Below are 17,554 nucleotides of genomic sequence, written 5' to 3'. Positions count from 1 at the left end.
TTATTGTCACATTTAATTATTTAGAGCCAGGGCGCTTGGCAATCCTGCGCTTTAGAAAATAAATATGGCTTTACATATTCATCTTGTACACAATGGTACTCCCAAGACTCATTAGCACGTCAGAACATAGGTGAGGACGCCTCCATTTGAGCTCAGCATATTACGACCAATATCAGTAGCAATCATAGACTTGTCAGTCATTAAAACACGGGTCACCCTGAACATCTTTCACAGGGGCCGCATTGTAATCTGCTGAGGAGAAAATACATTTGTTTCTCAGACAGAAGGAAGGAAGTGACCTCTCTGAGACCGCAGGTGGGGAGGACTTCTTATAAGGCTGAATAAAGAGAGTTTGTGACTTGAGAAAAGCAGCCAGTCTTATGAGACTTGTGGAGGGGAGTCTACTTCAGAGAATGGGAGAGTGAAGCCCTTACCAGATCTGCAGTAGGCGCCTAGTAGTGGGGGAGACTTTTAAAAGGCACGCCCAGTCCTGGACTGATAAAGGGATGCCACTCTTCTGAGATTTGAGGAGGAGTAGGTGGAAAACATTTAGGACTGCTTGCACGGGAGGCACTTTCTGATACTGGAGAAGGGGAGGGACTCTTCCAGAGCTTAATTTGTAAAATAATAAGTGCTGGTGCCCTTAGCTCTGGTCAGAAGTCCGCCGCCGGTGCTATTAAATGTCAGCGCACCAAATACCAAGGCTGGTAGTCTTGAATCCACCTCATGAGTCTTTAATCCACTACTAGACACTGCGGCCCCTTTACCTCGCTCTTGCAGGTTCCTGCTTTCTACCTCTGTGACGTTTATTCCGTCTTTCTCTTACTCCTTTTTTCACCTTTGTGCATTTCTTCCTCTCTTGCACTAGGAAAATGTTAGATTAGGAAAAACAAGTAGAGGTCCCCAAAAATGAGTGCCAGTGGCCCCCACCAGGAATCACTGGTTCAAATTAAGCACTGCCTCTTCAGCGTCTTAAAAAAAGTGGGATCTCCCTTCTGAATGTTCCTCTTCTTTCTCAGGCTGTGCTCAACCTGTCTGGTTAGGAACACCTTCAATTAATGCTCTATTAGCATTGATTGAAGGTATTCCTATTTCGACTCAACTAAGAGAAGACGTCATGGCTGCCTCCTGTGGGCAATGCTTAGTTTGTGAAAAATAAGTGCAGAAGGCCAAAGTTTTTCTTAGGCGCCCGCAGCAAGATCCACCGTATGCTGGAATTTGCTGTACACCAAGGATGCCTGGAATTGATTCCACCTCATGTCTCTATCTCCCCCCAACCTGCCCTTCCTTTCTTTTGACTTGATCCATGCAGGTTCTTTTCCCCCCCCTGCTTTCTCCATTTGTCATTCTTTAACTATCGTTCTCTTCCACCTCCTTTCAAAATGTACCTCCTTTCTCTCTTGCTCTAGTTCAAAATCCAATAATTTAAATTAAGTGCCTTGCCACCCTCTGCAAGCACTTGGCATAAAGTCAAAGGCGCCTTCCATTGACTGATGTATCCATATGCCTCAAATCGTCCGTAGAGGATGTCATCAAACAGACCAACATGCTAAAATGTTTATTGTTGGTGACTGTTAGTGATGTGGGATTGGGTAAACTGATTTGCATATGGCTGGGTTCAAACTGGAATGGCATGGTGAGCAAAAAAAGATGGATTTAGGCCCAGATCTCTGTACTGGGGTGAATGTATGACATTGTTCTGCATTCTGTCCGTCAACTGTTGTTTTTGCATTTGTCACCCCGAGTGGGACGGGTATGCCCAGACGTGGGTCCCATGCTCTCCATGCCACTGGACTCAAGCTATCCTGGCTGAAGAGGGGTGGAACCCCGAAACCGGTCCTAGGATGCTTGTTTCCAGTCCAGGGAGCACCTGGCTTGGCAGTTGGGGCTGGACTGTTCCCATGAGGCTCAGGGTCAAGACTGATTTGCATATGGCTGGGTTCAAACTGGAATGGCATGGTGAGCAAAAAAACGACGGATTTAGGCCCAGATCTCTGTACTGGGGTGAATGTATGACATTGTTCTGCATTCTATCAATCATCTTTTGTTTTTGCGTGGGATTGGGTAAAGACATTTTTTTCTCTTCAATGGATGCCATCTGGTAATCGGGTATATCACTGGCGTTCTACTCAATCGCGCCTAGCTTTTTCATAAGCCCGGCCCCCTGGCCAACTCGGGATACTGCTTGGTGCGGGAGTGCTGCGAAGCACATTGTCAAATAACATCAGGGTAATGGGATTCACGCTGTAGAGAACGTGCTGCACACCCCAGAGATCCCTATCTAGCAAATATTGTGCAAACATTTGCAGTTTTATATGTCCCAACAGAGCATTCCGTCCTATTATGGGGCAAAGCAGAAAAAACGCTTCTGTAGTGGAAAGATAGGTACTCCTGGGAATTTACAGAGCATCCAGCGTGCTAGTACTTATGGTAACGTATTTATTTATTTATTGAATACATCAGATGTTTACGCCTAGGGGATGTGCACATAAAATACATTATCGTGCAAAAAGTAGAAATAAACAATAAACGTACAGCTAATGACTCAATGGCGCAAAATAGTCGATAGTTAAAAATCTATCAACATGCTGTATAGACGGAAATCTGCAGAGGGTATAGGGGAGGGCTGCATCAGGAGCATTCTGCAGACAGAGTAGAAAGGTCAGGATGGGAGGTAAAGCTACATAAAGAGTGAAAGATCAGAGGAAGGGACACCATGAATACATTTAAAGAGAAAAACATAATGGAAAAAGTAACTAGCAAAGAAAAATAAGAAGTGGAAATATTGAAAAGATGACACATAGGAGAGTTAAAAACACGTATTGAAGCAGAGCAAGAAAATAAGCAGGGAGACCAATATGTGTGGGAAGAAAAGAATGCAAGGCAGGAATGTATGGATAAGAATGGGTACTTTAACGGGATTGATAATAAAGGTAAAACACATTTTCCTGAGGTTTTACATTTGGAAAATTAGAAGAATAAGTCAGTCTCAGGGCAATTCATTTAATTAGAGTTGTATTTTATGATGAGGCTAAAATTTGGACGGCTGGCATTACTGGCTTTATGTTGATGTTATGTATCGGTACATATATATCTAAGCGTAACCACTTTGTCAGTACCATAATCAATTTCTCACAAATGGACTCAGGTTTACCGAATCCCAAACATTGATGAAACAGAACATCTTTACCCCAATATAAAGGGACAAAAGGACAGGTAGGTTTCTATACATTTTCTAAAACTAGCTCCACGTATATGTATCTTGCTAATACATATGTCTTAAAAATATGTAGATGTGGCGTTATGAATAGTAAATCCTCACCGCCCTCTGTGCCTACCTTTAAATATTTCGGGCCTGATTTAGACTCTGGTGGCGAGAGTACTCCGTCGCAAGAGCGAAGGAGTTCACTCGCCACCAAAAGCAAAGTTCCACCTGCCTCATTTAGAAACAAGCGGAACTTCAGTATGTAGTAGGCTGAGACTACTCCACCTCCGCCGCCTTGCATGCTCTTCCAATGGCCCATTGAAGTGAGGGCTGTGCCAGGTTTGGCCATGTGTCCGTCTGCCCTTTTTAGAGTGGACAAACGCACGGCCAGTTTTCACTGTCCGTCACCACCAGGCAAAACCTGGCAGTAAGGTGCAGTGAAAACTGCAAAATGATGACCCCCACATCATGGGAGGAAACATCCATGGTGAGCTGGTCATTGCTTTTTTTATTTTCAAAAACAAAATCCTGCTTTAGGATTTTGTTTTTGAAAATAAAATAAGTTGAAAGATTGGCATTCTGCTCTGTTATGTTGACAGAGCAGTCTATCCATCAATCTTTCAAACCATTTACAGGAACTATTGGATGGTAGTTCCTGTAAATGCAAGTGATATCCACTGGGCCAGCGGACATCTCTAATTTTGGCAGGTGGAGTACACTTGCCATGGCTGGAGTAAAGTACTCCACCATTATGGTGGTACGTAATCTGTCTGCCAAAGTAAAAATAAGGCCTGTTGTCCCACAATATTGTGACCCATCGATATTTGGGATACGATGTCCCTTACTACAATCATGGACTCGGACATGAACCCTTTATAGGTAATGGCTAATGTCATATCTAAGAATCAGGAAGAACTCCAAACCACGAGACAATAACTGAAATTCCTGCTAGATAACATAAATCAGTTAGTCACCAAATCTTCAGAAGCAGGAACTCCTTCTGCTTCTGCCACCCTTCCTAGTCCCTGAGGAGATGATATCAGTTCAGTTCCCCACATGATGCCTTCCTGGCCGACAGGGCTGTAATGTGCTACACACTCTAGAGAAGTGTCCCAGACACCCACAGCAGTTTCATGGATCTTTGACACAATGTTAACTGCATTTCACGCCAAACCTCACCAGTTCACTACTGATAGTGCTAAGGTTTCACTCATATTAGAATACTGAAATGTGGAGAGCTCTATGGAAGACAATGGAGTGGCTCAGGATCAAACATTGCTGGTATAGGCTTCTGCCCCAACATTTAAACCTTTGCCCTTCTCTTTCTCCATTTTTAATTTAGGGCACTCTACCCTCAGTGGGGGAATGTTCTAGCACCTTACAGCACTTCTGCCTCGTGCTACACCCGTTGTTAGGGGCCTTTTCCCTTGTTACAAGTCCCCAACTGCGGTTCAAGCATATACCTCGGGCTGAGGGCCTTTAACAACCGTTATAGCTCTTGGCAGCAGGCTATAATGATATATTTTTGTATTCAACAATAGGTGCAATGTCATGAACAACCCTCTAGATTCTAAAGCAGAGTCCATGGCTGAACAAGTGTAACAAAATCCTAAAGTAATGTGAGGCTGTGTTTTTTTGGCAAATGTCTCATGTAGGTCTACAGACTGTCCAACAGGGACTGTGCCATTGTGTGACTTACATAAGTCGATTTTAACAACTGCAGCCAGAAGCAGCATTTACTTATGAGGTCGAGTCTGCAGGCTTTTACCAGGGAGTGCAGGAGGAAATTAATGACCTTTCTTCTATGGTACTCAAAAGACTGACCAGTATCAATTTGCCATTGCCAATTGAGGCTTCCAATACTTCCTGTAGCCTAGACGGATCAGTGTAGTTTGGAGAGATTCAAAAAGGCTTGACAGCTGAGCAAGAAGAGCGAGAGATGAAAAGGGGACTCTGTGGCAGAAAGGGCTATTTCAAACATAATTACTCTTAACTTCTGACCCTGAATAAAATATCAGATGTAGGCTTTTCTCTGAGTGCATAGTCTGCCATCAAATCAGCATGTTATTTAATTACACTAATGTTGTCTATTTTGGACGGCCGTTAGCTCTGTTAGATTTAAATAATATTTCTGACTAACAAAATGCTAGTGTACTATCAGAATATTACGTTTTTCACATTCACCCACAAAAATATCGGCTCTCGAATATAGAATAGCGCTATATCATCAAGGTAATTCTATGTAATATAAGTAAGTATAGATTTACTGTTTTTAATTCTACATCTACAAAACCTATGCAATATATATCTTCAAGATACATACCTGTGGCATTCAGAGTTGTAACTCTTTACCTTTACCTATGTGTCTTGACAATACAGTGGTAGTCGATATTCCGCTGTCAATATTTTTCACATTGATAGTTGTGATTTTGATATTCTGACCTACAGCCAACAAGATGTAACCATCAAAGGCATGGCACTACATTCACATCTGGGGCTGTATGCCTAGAGACCCAACCAACCCTACTATTTTGTAATGTTTTTAGATTTAGTTAATTCCATAGTATTTCCTTGTCGTATTAGGAAAAACAAGATTATTTCTCCACAATCCACTCATGGATCGGACCAACAAGGAAATTACTAGGTTTTATACATAATATTGTCAACAACACAAGTTTTCATGTCTTTCGCCACAAGCACAGCAACCATACCAAATTCATGTTGCAAATCAGGCGCATCAGGAATGTCAAGAAATGTTCAGTAAAAAACAGACTTGACCAACTACCCCCTAGTCACATTTATGAGTGAACTATAATCTCTTTCTAGGGCTGACTTACCATGTGGGTAAATGTATTTCTTGACTGTCCTAGAATAGTGAAAAAAATGGCTTAAGGAAAATCTCAAAAAAGGATCCATCCACCGTTTAAGAGATTCCATGCACACACTCAATGCTATAACCATTTAAGACAGGGGCTCACTTCCTGTAATGTCTGTATTACTGGATCAAATGAAGGATTCACTTTTGTTTCGAATTTTGACATGTGAGAGGCCTATACTTTGGTCAGGAGCATGGTGGGAGAAGAGTGAATATAACCTTCAGCAAGAACTTTGTGCCAGTGAAGTGAGATACTGTCTTTAGAATGAAAACATCAATTATATGCTGAGATAAAAAAAAAAAATTATGTCCTAAGTCACATCCAGTTCATTTCTTGGACATTTTTTTCCTGCTCATAGAACCAGTTTAGATGAAAGCAAGATTAATATGGTTTGGATCATGCCAAACCCTTCCATCTTGATGAGATTCAGTGATTTCTGTTTTTTTGTGTGGAAACTATTGCCTCATCCAATGTCACTGGAGCCATTGTATCCCAGATAAACAATCATCAAGTAGCATATTTAAAGGTTCCTTAACAGTTGAGAGAAGGACTACACTATATTCAACAAGGAATTTATGAGTTTTGAAAAAAACTCAGGCAATATAATCTCTGATGACGTTGCGCACAGTTCTTTCAAGATTTATACACAGAAGATCTGATTGTGGGTGGGTATCAAATCGATAACTTTCTTCAAGATCTTCCATCTCTACAGGGGACTGCGAGAGATGAGCTGAATTGCCCCATTTGTCTTGAGGAACTCCTCAAAGTCGTTAGTAGCTTAAAAAAAGGGAAAGCTGCAGAACCTGACTCTCTTCCCAATGCAATCTACATGATATTAAAAGACGAGCTTGCCCATATTCTGCTACAGCTTTTTAATTCGACTTTCACATATAATCAGAACCTTCCGTCCTCTTGGGATGTCGCTACTATAACTATACTCCTTGAACAAAACAAGAACCCTAGGGCTTGTGAGTCTTAAAGACACATTTCCCTCCTCAACAGCGATTATAAAATATACTCCCAGATTTAACTAAAAGATTGGATAAGGTGGTGGGAACTTTGATTCATGCAAATCAGAAAGGTTTCATAAAGGGAAGACAGCTCTATGAATAACCCACAAGCTAATAGGGTCAATCGACCTGGCTAGGGAACACGGCAGCCCCCTAACAGTAATGACCTTTGATGCCGCAAAGGCTTTTGACACGGTCAGCTGGCCCTTTCTGTATAGGATGATTCATCGTTTTAACTTAGGAGAGGCCTTCTCAGCAGCAGTTAGAGCCCTGTATGAAAACCCCTCAACCACGGTCCTGGTTAACGGGAACCTTACTAAAAAAATAAACATTGGTAGAGGGACTAGACAGGGATGTCCCCTTTCCCCTCTTCTCTTTAACCTTTACATTGAGCCATTGGCATGTAAACTAAGGGCATGCCGGAACATCTTCCCTTTCACCTGTAACGGTTGGAAGAAAAAAATGTGGTTGTACGCAGATGATCTGATGATCTTTACAGGAGATCTAATTTGGGAGATTCTTGAAGGCTTTGGTAGGGTATCATGTTACTCTATTAACCAGCAAAAAACGGAGTTTGTGCAGTGGAATACACAAGTGATCTAACAAGACAAGAAATTAGATATTTGGGTATTCAAGTAGTGCACAACCTGGAAAAACTAGCGCAAGTAAATTCTGAAGATTTAGCCAGCAGCACCAGAAAACAATTACAGGCCTGGGGAGTCCTCCCATTTTCCTCCCTAGGTAGATCCAATCTTCTGAAAATGTCTATCCTCCCCAAATTTACTTTTTTTGTTTAACGCCATCCCTTTAGAATTTAAGAAAGAGTGGTTTAAGAAAGTACAAGGGGAGTTTACCAGTTTCATTTGGGGAAATAAAAGGTCTAGAATTTCCTGAAAGCAGCTTTGAGAGAAAAAGGAACACAGTGTAATTGCCAGTCCGGATCTCTACCAATATTACCATGCTTTTCATTTAAAGATTTTTCGACAGATTCTGATGGGTAGCACTTCTTTGTGCCCGTTCTTCAGAGCTCTCACTTCTGGCTCTCCAGACCTAGCAGATGTTTTCCTCTTTAAATTCGGCCACCCCAAATTAAAAAAAGTCAGGCTAAAGATTTTATTGGGTGCATGTAAGATCTGGTATCAAGTAAGACTATCCCTACAAATACCTTAGTTTAGTGACTTAGCTCCAATCTGGGACTCTCCTGGTACCCCAACTTGCCTTCTTGATTTGCTTTCAATTCCTCTGCAGGAGTGTGGCATTCATAGCTGTGGACAACTTATAGTGGACACTCAACTAATCTCGTGGCAGCGATTGCTGGAGATTTCTGAGGGCTCGGTTTCCAAATTTAAATATTATCAACTAGCAAGCTGGGCAAACACCTTGGGAAAGGACAGAAAAGGGAACCAATAGTGGGAGACTAGGATATGCTCATGGTCGCTTCGGCGGAAAGAAGTGGCAGAATGGTACTGGATGTTGATCCAGGCCGCGGAAGAAGTGCAAGCTTTGCAGATGGAGACCTGGAGGAGGGAACTGCCAGACCAAGTTCCTAAAACTGTTATGGCAAGTATCTATGACTCACATGTGGTGATATGTGAAGTCTGCACCACTCAGAAAAAAACATATTTTTACCATTCACAAGGCCTATTGGACGCCACTGAAACTCTCTAAGTTGGGAAGACAGCGGTGAAGAAGTGTCCCAAGTGTGGAGAAGTCAATGCGCATGATATCCACATGTTTTGGCAGTGCTCCTCAATCCAGATCTTCTGGCAGAAAGTGGGTAAGACTCTCTCAGGAACTTTGTTGTATATTACTGACCTAATCCCCTGAATCTTCTCAACTCCCCCTTCTTTTGCCTACCTGCTGCCCTCCTTTGCTCTTCTTGTTTTGTTTTAGTGCTAAAGTATTGGTCCAATGATAAGTGGTATGATATACAGGTTGCATGGTTGGGGAGCTTTGCTTCCACCTACCATGTTTGTGGTCATCTATTGCACCTGTATAGAGGAGTCAGCTCTCTGACTGTCCATCTTCAGGCCCGGGATGTTTTAACATCCCTCCCTTGTGAAGAGTCCGGGTACTCCCAGTCACAGTTGGTTATATCTTTCTGATATCCAAATAGAAATTGACAAATGAGGACTATAAAATAAATAAATAAAAAATACAAGGAAGCCTTTGTCCATCGAGGGCACTATTTGGAACTGCCTTCACATTATATTATGCTGTGTAACGACCATAAACATTTAGGATTCTTAAAATCTAGGGAATATGTAAACCTAGGCACAAAAAAATTAAATTTTCTTTGCCCAGTTCACTTATGTCATATTTTATCAATCAGGACAAGCAACATGGAAAGGCGAATGCATTCTCAAGATGGGAAGGAAAAATACGTTATTCAGATCTATTGATGCTCACAGTAGTGCCTGCCAGGGATGAACAGTTTGTTTCCAAGCAACTAGGAGGAGCACAAAAAAATGAAAAAACAACAGAATGGATTAAAAAAGTACAGTCTCAGATTATACATCAATTGCCTTTCCAAAAATGAGAGACTGTGCATGCTATGAACTATACGCAAAAGACCGTCATGTATTGGTTTCATGATATCTCAAGTGCTGGCCATCAAGAAAAAGAAACACATTAGAGCTTTTAAATAAGTATTTTTTTGGTGCTAGAAATGAGAAAAAAGAGTAAAAGAATACATAAAAGCATTCCTTATTGGTAATCAAGCTAAATCCAGAAACCAACATCTAATGGAGTTTCTACTGTTCCACCCCAGTCCCCACTCAACCTTGGGATCTTATGTACATGGCCTTTGTGGTGGTGCTGCTGAGGTCTGATGGTTTTACCATCCTACTAGTCATGGTTCACTATTATGAACAGGGATTTATTATGAGTACCCAGCTATCAGGGATTTATTATGAGTACCCAGCTAACAGGGATTTATTATGAGTACCCAGCTATCTTGATAAGGTCAGTTATAGGAATTACCAGCCACATTGGGATTACACATTGGGGGTTTCCACACAGAGATAAGAGCCACGTGAAGCACTAGGAGAAAACACACAGAAAACATCATGGGAACACAAATTCATGCATGTTATTCTCACAAAATGTGTAATCCTCGTTACTTATCCATCTCTAAAATAGCCGGAACCCCGGTAATGGTGATTCTTAAGGGGAAAAAAAAGGAGATTATTCCAGGGAACTCATAATGAGTCTTAATTTGGCCATTTTATCCTACTCCAGTAGTTGCCTTTGGAAACTGATTCAGCACATGATTTCTTGAAAGAAATTGCTTGCCTGCAAGGGCTATCAAGATCAATAATCAATGAGACAGAAGCAGAGTTTGATGGTAAGTTTTTCAATGGAATTTCCGAAACAACAAGGTTCTGTGAATCGCCATCCAACCGATTACCATCTGGAAACTGATAGGCAGTCTGACAGATGAGATCAAGCCCTCAGACAATAGCTGTGTTTCTTTGTCATGAGCCACCATGAGGAACAGGTACAGTGGCTCTCTCTTGCGGAATTTCCATCCAGTAATTCACAACATTCTTTGATGGGTCATCCAACCTTCCTCTCCATCTACAGGTTTCCACATTGGATGCAGCCATCCAGCCTTTCCCAGGCTTCGGGCCCCTCCTCTGAGGTTCTCCTACATAGGATTGGATTGGTTCATACACAATCAGTCATATATTTCATTCCAAGTTCAAGCCTTTTACAAGAAAATTGCAGACTGTCATAGAACATAAGCTCCACAGTATCATGCCCGGTATAAGGTTTGGTTGTTTATACATTTTCTTTCCCGTGCTAGATTCCATCCTAAATCATTACATATGTTTGTAATTTGTGGGGAATGCTGCAGTGCAGTTAGATTTTCCATAGGATGGAAAGTACATAAGGAGTTTCGAAATTCCAGAGTGACTCCTGCTCCCATCCTACTTCCTATTCCTCCTCCGCCTAAGATGGACGATGGCTCTCTTGAGTTTAAAGTAGAGATGATACTAGATTTCCAAATCTGCGCGAGCTAACTTCAGTTTTCAGTGGCCTCGTAGGGTTGTGATACTATAAATTAGTCATGGGAACAAGGATTTCTTTTTCAGGCTCCTTGTCTAGAAGCTAGGTTTCATTGTTAGCTCCCAAACTAACCTTGGTAGAGTGTGGAGGGGATACTGTTGGGGACGGGTACTGTATGAAGATCTCCAATAATCAACATCTAAATCCAAAGTAGTAGAAGATCTTTATTCCAATAAGGCACCAACTACAGAAGCAGCCTCAACCTTCAGCTCTCCCACTTTAACTGTCCAACTTGGAATCGTTTACATTGGCACCAACACTCCTTAACATTCCAGGTTAATTACAACACATATCCCACCCCAAAAGATAAATGCATGCAACCAAACACTAAAAAACAGGAAATGAGATATGCAAAAATACTTTTGACATATGTAAAAAAAAAACATATTGTAACCTGACCCAATATAGGAGAACCATAAAAGTATTTAGTTACAACAGTTCTACGTGGAAGTACAGGCAGAAGATTATGTGCAAATTCTTGTGTACTTGCTGTTGGTACACCATAATCATTCCACCACTTAGGTTTTGTATGACTCCTTCCAGTTCATCAAGGTGTAGAGTCAACAACCACACTGTCACTATGGCAGCCAAGGCCAGAAATGCCCTCATTGGGTTTAGACTTCTCCATAAACTAACAAGTATGAGAGTTTACCAACCAAGATGTGCTCCGTATATCTCCCTTGTTCAGCTTGACAATATTTTTTATCACTTTCACAATTAAGAAATGACCCATGTAGTTTGATTCCTCCTTCCTCACAAAAACCTGGCTTCCTAACCAGAACTCCCTCCTCCACCTCCCACAGTTATGTACAATTCTTTACATCATAAGAACGTTTGTAATTCCCTTGATATTCCCTTCTGAGCCACCACCCTTTCCTTTTGATCTCACTCATTTCCTCACCTTTCACCTGCTCCATTCTACAATGCTTCCCACACAACCATTCAACTTATTATTGCCAATATGGCCCCCTCATCCAGAGAAACAAGGATTTGAATGTGACAGAACTGGGCACATTCCAGTGAGCCAACCACACCTCATTCAGTGCCTCAGACAAAGGTCTTCTTGTCTCAACAGCTCTTTACACACAGGATTTGACCACACCATTCATACGCTCCACGAGACCACTGACCTGAGGAGAATACAATGCAGTCTTAAAGTGTGTAATGAAACAAAATAGTTAAAAACTCCTGAATCTCATGGGGAGTTAACTGAACACCATTATCAGTTATGATCAGTTATGATCTCTAGTGGAATTCCTTCCCGGAGAAATTCCTCCTTCAAAACGTTGATTACCACTTTGGTGTCAATGGAGCACACACACTTCATCACAATCCACTCAGACCTGTAAACTACCTTAGGAACCACATAATGTTCATTCTGTGGTAAAAGATGGAATTCACCAGAAAAGTCTAATCCCAGATTTTTCCATGTTCAACAGGTACCTCAACTGAATATAAAACTCCCTCAACTCCTCTGAAAGAGCTTTGTAACCCTCCCAATCCTTGACAATGAACTCCTTGAGTTCACTCACAACATTATCTGCCTCTCTTGCAGACTTCCACTCACTTTCCTGCAAGGAACTCACAGTAATCCAACTAACCGTTAGAGTTTGATCCGCCTCCACATTTTACAACTCACTTCCCAATTCACCATTAGCTGGAAGTCAAGACAAGCAGTATGCAACAACATTTTTTGATCCCAAAATGTACTCCATTTGGAAATTGAACTCATTCAGTCCCTCTACCCACCTTTTAAGGTGTTCATCTTTCTTCCTGTTAGCAAACACATGAACCAATGGCCTATGGTCAGACCAAACAATAAATGCTATCTCCCGCAGATAAAATGTAAAGTGCCTGATTGCCCACCCACACGCCAGAGCCTCCCTCTCAGTCACTGAGTACCTCTCCTCTGCACCCCTCAGTGCACATGATGCAAATGCCACTGCTATCTCCTCCCCACCATCTCTCTAAGAGAGCACTGCATCCAGGCCATTAAGACTAGCATCTGTGGTCAATAATCTTCTCTTCGTTGCATCAAAATGTCCGAAAGTGGGTAACACGCTGATATGTCTATTGGCAGATTCAAAAGCTTCCCAAAGTCATTGGACCATCCGAACTTCACAATCTTTCTCAACAACATTCTGATGGACTGATTCAATATGGAGAAATTGGGTATGAATTTCAAATAGAATTCGGCTAGACCAAGGAAAGACTTTACTTGATCCTCGTCTGCAGGTGTTGGTGTCTCAAAAAAGAAATCAACCAATTTTGTTTCTGGTTTGATTCATCATCATGTAAAACTTTATTTCAATCAATATGATCCTAAAAGCATTTTAAGCAAAATCCAACATCTCATTTAAGTTAAAAACAATTTAAAAAAATAATTTAAAAAAGGTATACAGACTTCAAGTAACATTATAACTAATACAGGGTTTTGCCTACACAGATCTAATTTGCAATCAGTCCTGATACCTCGATCTGCAGTTGCCTGTATATACAGTTCTTAGGTTTAGTTTATAGTAGAAAGATGGTTTATCTGGACTTAATTTAACACTCATATCAACTCACAATTGATAATGCGTATAATTATATACAGTACTTGTATTGGTCATTAAGACAATTATTAGCAGCATGACTGGTTACATTAAAGTGCTTGTTCAAGAGTATAATAAAAGATTTGTAGACCTTGAATATTGATAGAAGACTCATTTAATAACAGTTCACTTCAAGGTGAGACGGAAAAAAAAACATTGTTGTAGACCGTTAAACACCAGTCCTAAATCTTAATAGTCTTCTAACCTGGTATTGCATACCTTAAAGATGATACATAATTAAAATACTATTAGGATAGGCATAAAATCCATCTAAAATTTCATCAGTTAAAAAACGTGACAATATATGCACTAAATTAATCACCATCTTTGGGGGGCATTTTTAAAAAAGCTCGTCGAGTGCACCACATGGAAAATAAGAAGCCAGCCACCGAGTAAGCTTTAGGGAGGCTGGCGTCGTATTTCGGTAGCCTAAAGACCTCTGAGCATTGCCTGGTTCCTAGATTTTTACATATCTGAACCAGCCATCGTTTTCTTGCTTTTTTGTAGCCAGTACAGGCAAAGAACACATGGCTTTCAGATTCTTCTGCACAGTTGCATGCCGGGCAACCCAACATTTGTTGGCCCGCCCATTTATTCGTAAAGGCACGCAATGGCAGTACCCCGTGCCTGAACTGTAAATAGAGCTTTCTTGTGGCAGCCGGCTTGATATCATCAAGCGCCAGCTCTAACATGTACTGGTCTTTGATTTCCATAAACACCGCAGTAAGTTTCCCTATTGAGTGGTCCCCCTGGAGCTGGGTCAGTTTAGTCTCCCGATATCGACCCTTTCGCTCTCCCCTTGAGACTGTAGGGTATTGCATTTCAGGATTATCCCAAAGATTACCCAGACCCATTAGTGTAAGGGTATTCCTGAGATAAGTTAACCACGGTAATCTCCGTGCCCCTGTTAGATTTAGCACCTCTCTGAGTTATTTCCTATACTCAAGCAATTCTGGAGTAACCCACAGGCGCCTCCAGATTAAAAGGGGTCTCAGAGCTGCTTCATTCGCAATTGGCCTAACACCCAGGTCTAAGCATAGTGGAGTAAGTGGGGTATTGCGGGGAAGACCAAACTACTGTCTAACAAAAAGATTTTCTGTTTGTGTTAGGCTATAGGTGCGGTCATACCCCAAAATTTCAGCTCCATATAGGGCAGCACCTCTAGCTTGAACCCTGTATATCTCTACTGCTGGGCCCACAAGTTTGTGGCTAGAGTTGCGAAACACTTTGGACAAACCCCCTGTTGTTTGCACTAACTTCATACTTGTTTTTTTGATCTGTGCTCCCCAATCCATTTTTTCAGTAATAGTAATACCGAGCTAATCAAAAATAGATACCCTCTCTAGTGGTCTACCTTCTAGACATGGGTTTGACCAGGAACTTTTTGTTGGATTAAATACCATAAATTTGTTTTTTTGCAGATTGATCTCTAGCCCCCTTTCTTTACAGAAGGCATCAATTTTATTTAGGACCCTTTGTATACCCATTGGGCTTTTAGATAATAACAGGGTATCGTCGGCATGGCCGGGATATTACGTGCTGCCAACTTCGGTGCATCTAGATTTTTCTCAGAGTTTAAAAAGTCGACAAGCCCGTTGATAAAAAGACTAAAAAGAGTTGGGGCAAGGACACACCCCTGGCACACTCCTCTGTCTACAGGTATAGGTGTAGTGAGTTCCCTAAGTTTGCCAAATCTTATCTGTGCATAATTTCCTTTCTTGCAACCGTTTTATTACTTGACACAAATATGGTGGAACCCCCATCTCTAGCAGGACTGTCTACAACTTTTCTCTTGGGACCAGATCGAATGCAGATTTCAGGTCTACAAAAATTAAATAGAGGCTGCCACCCTCTATACACACGGTCTTCCAGTGTAATAATTGTAGCCTGAAAATCTGGTCTAGAGTGGAAATTTTTTCTCTAAACCCTGCTTGAAACGGGCTGAGGACTTTATGTTGCTCCATCCAGCTCTGCAAACGATATAACAATACACGTGCAAAGATTTTTTGACTAATGTCATTAAGGTTTATGGGCCTATCATTTGTGGGCAGCATCGGAGAACCCTTTTTAAAAATTGAAATTATTTCGGCTCCGGCCCAACTTGTAGGGATTGCTATACCTTGCATAACAGCATTAAACATTAAAGAAAATTAGGAAAATACTGCCTTACCTTCCCACCTCAGCTGGGAAGACCCTGGTCTCTACCCGAGTGTTTTCTAAAATCGATTATGGGAACGCCCTCTTCCTTAATACTCAGAAACTCGTTCTATCTAAGTTGCAGTCCATACAAAATGCTGCTGCAAGAATTCTTCTTGACATCCCCCGCCGCCAGCCAACTACTCCAGCCATTCGTCACCTGCATTGGCTAAGAGTAGAGGGCCGCATTAAATTCAAGGCCCTCGGCATTGCCTATAAGGCAGTGCATGGCGTCGGTCCAAAGTTTCTGATTGAAGCATTCCAGTTGTATAGCCCCAAGAGACAGCTGAGATCCGCCAACTCCTGCCTGCTTCCGTTACCTCGCACCAGAACGGCAACCTGGGGAGACAGGCGCTTCCTGGTTGCCACACCTAAACTCTGGAACCTTTTGCCACTCACCATAAAAACTGCCCCCAATTTGATAAGCTTTCGTAGGCTCTTAAAGACATGGCTGTTCAATCAGTAATCCTGCGGCTTGGTCTCTCGTTTTTGTCACATGCGCCGAGACACCTTCGGGTATTTGTTTGCGCAATAAAAATCGCGAAATAAACAAATAAATAAATTAATAAACAAAACCCAAAAATACGGAGCCTGGTTGGTTCATTTTGGAACAAATCCCCGGGGATCTTGTCAAGCCCTGGTGCCTTACCAGACGCAGTTTGGCTTAGGGCACCTGTTACCTCTATGAGGGTTATCATTGTGGTATCATCTACCGTTCTAGGGGTGTTTTTGTTTGCATTAGAGCAGTCTGCCTGCAAATGGTGCCATGTTTTATTTGTTGCACTAGCCCCAGGCTTAGCTCTTGAGTAGAGGGACTCAAAGTGATCCCTCCACACATTTGTCCCTAGGTTTGGCTCTATTGCCGATTTGCCTTCAGTGCTACCCGTGTTCACCACATTCCAAAAGGTCTTCATGTTGCGGGTTCCCAGGGAGCTTCTGAGGGTTTCCCACTTTTCACTTTCCCACTTGCCTCCACCGTACTTGTACGATAGGCCGTTCTACAGATTTTGATCAACGGCTTGTTTTTGGCCTTTCTGCAGTTTCCGTTAAACAATGGGTGATGGGGTATTCTTTTATTCTTTTATTGGAAAGAAAAGTCAGCCATGGTAGCTGTTAGCTTTGTATGGTTCAGGACAACCTTCGGTAGTTCAAATTGGGTATTATCGGCAGAGACAGATTGAATGGAGTTCATAAGAATCGGGATGACAGATAGATACAGGGTGCCTAGCTTTTCTTGAGATTAACTCAAGTCCGCCCAACGGGCTCTTCTCCTACAATTACAAATAATCAATCTGCCATCAGCAGGTGTAGCCAGGTTGTTGGTGCTCTCAAGGGTTAATATGAGTAGTTCTAAAACTAGTGCATTATGGTCACTATCATGACGCGGCACAATCTTAAAATCAGCAACCCTATGCCATGAGGTTATACTGACCAAAATATAATCATTTAGTGTATTTTGGCCAATTCTATTAAAAGTATGCTTACCAAGGGTATCAGATTTAGTTCTACCATTACAAGCGCTTAATGAATGTTTTAGTGCCAAGGAATTCATCTGAAGTACCAAGGGAGTCCATACACTTACTAGCGGACAGGTTGAGTCTG

This window comes from Triturus cristatus, chromosome 1_2 (genome assembly GCF_964204655.1).
Source record: "Triturus cristatus chromosome 1_2, aTriCri1.1, whole genome shotgun sequence".
In the NCBI taxonomy this organism is placed as follows: domain Eukaryota; kingdom Metazoa; phylum Chordata; class Amphibia; order Caudata; family Salamandridae; genus Triturus; species Triturus cristatus.
The sequence above is the reverse complement of the archived record's forward strand: the minus strand, read 5'-3'. Positions refer to the sequence as shown.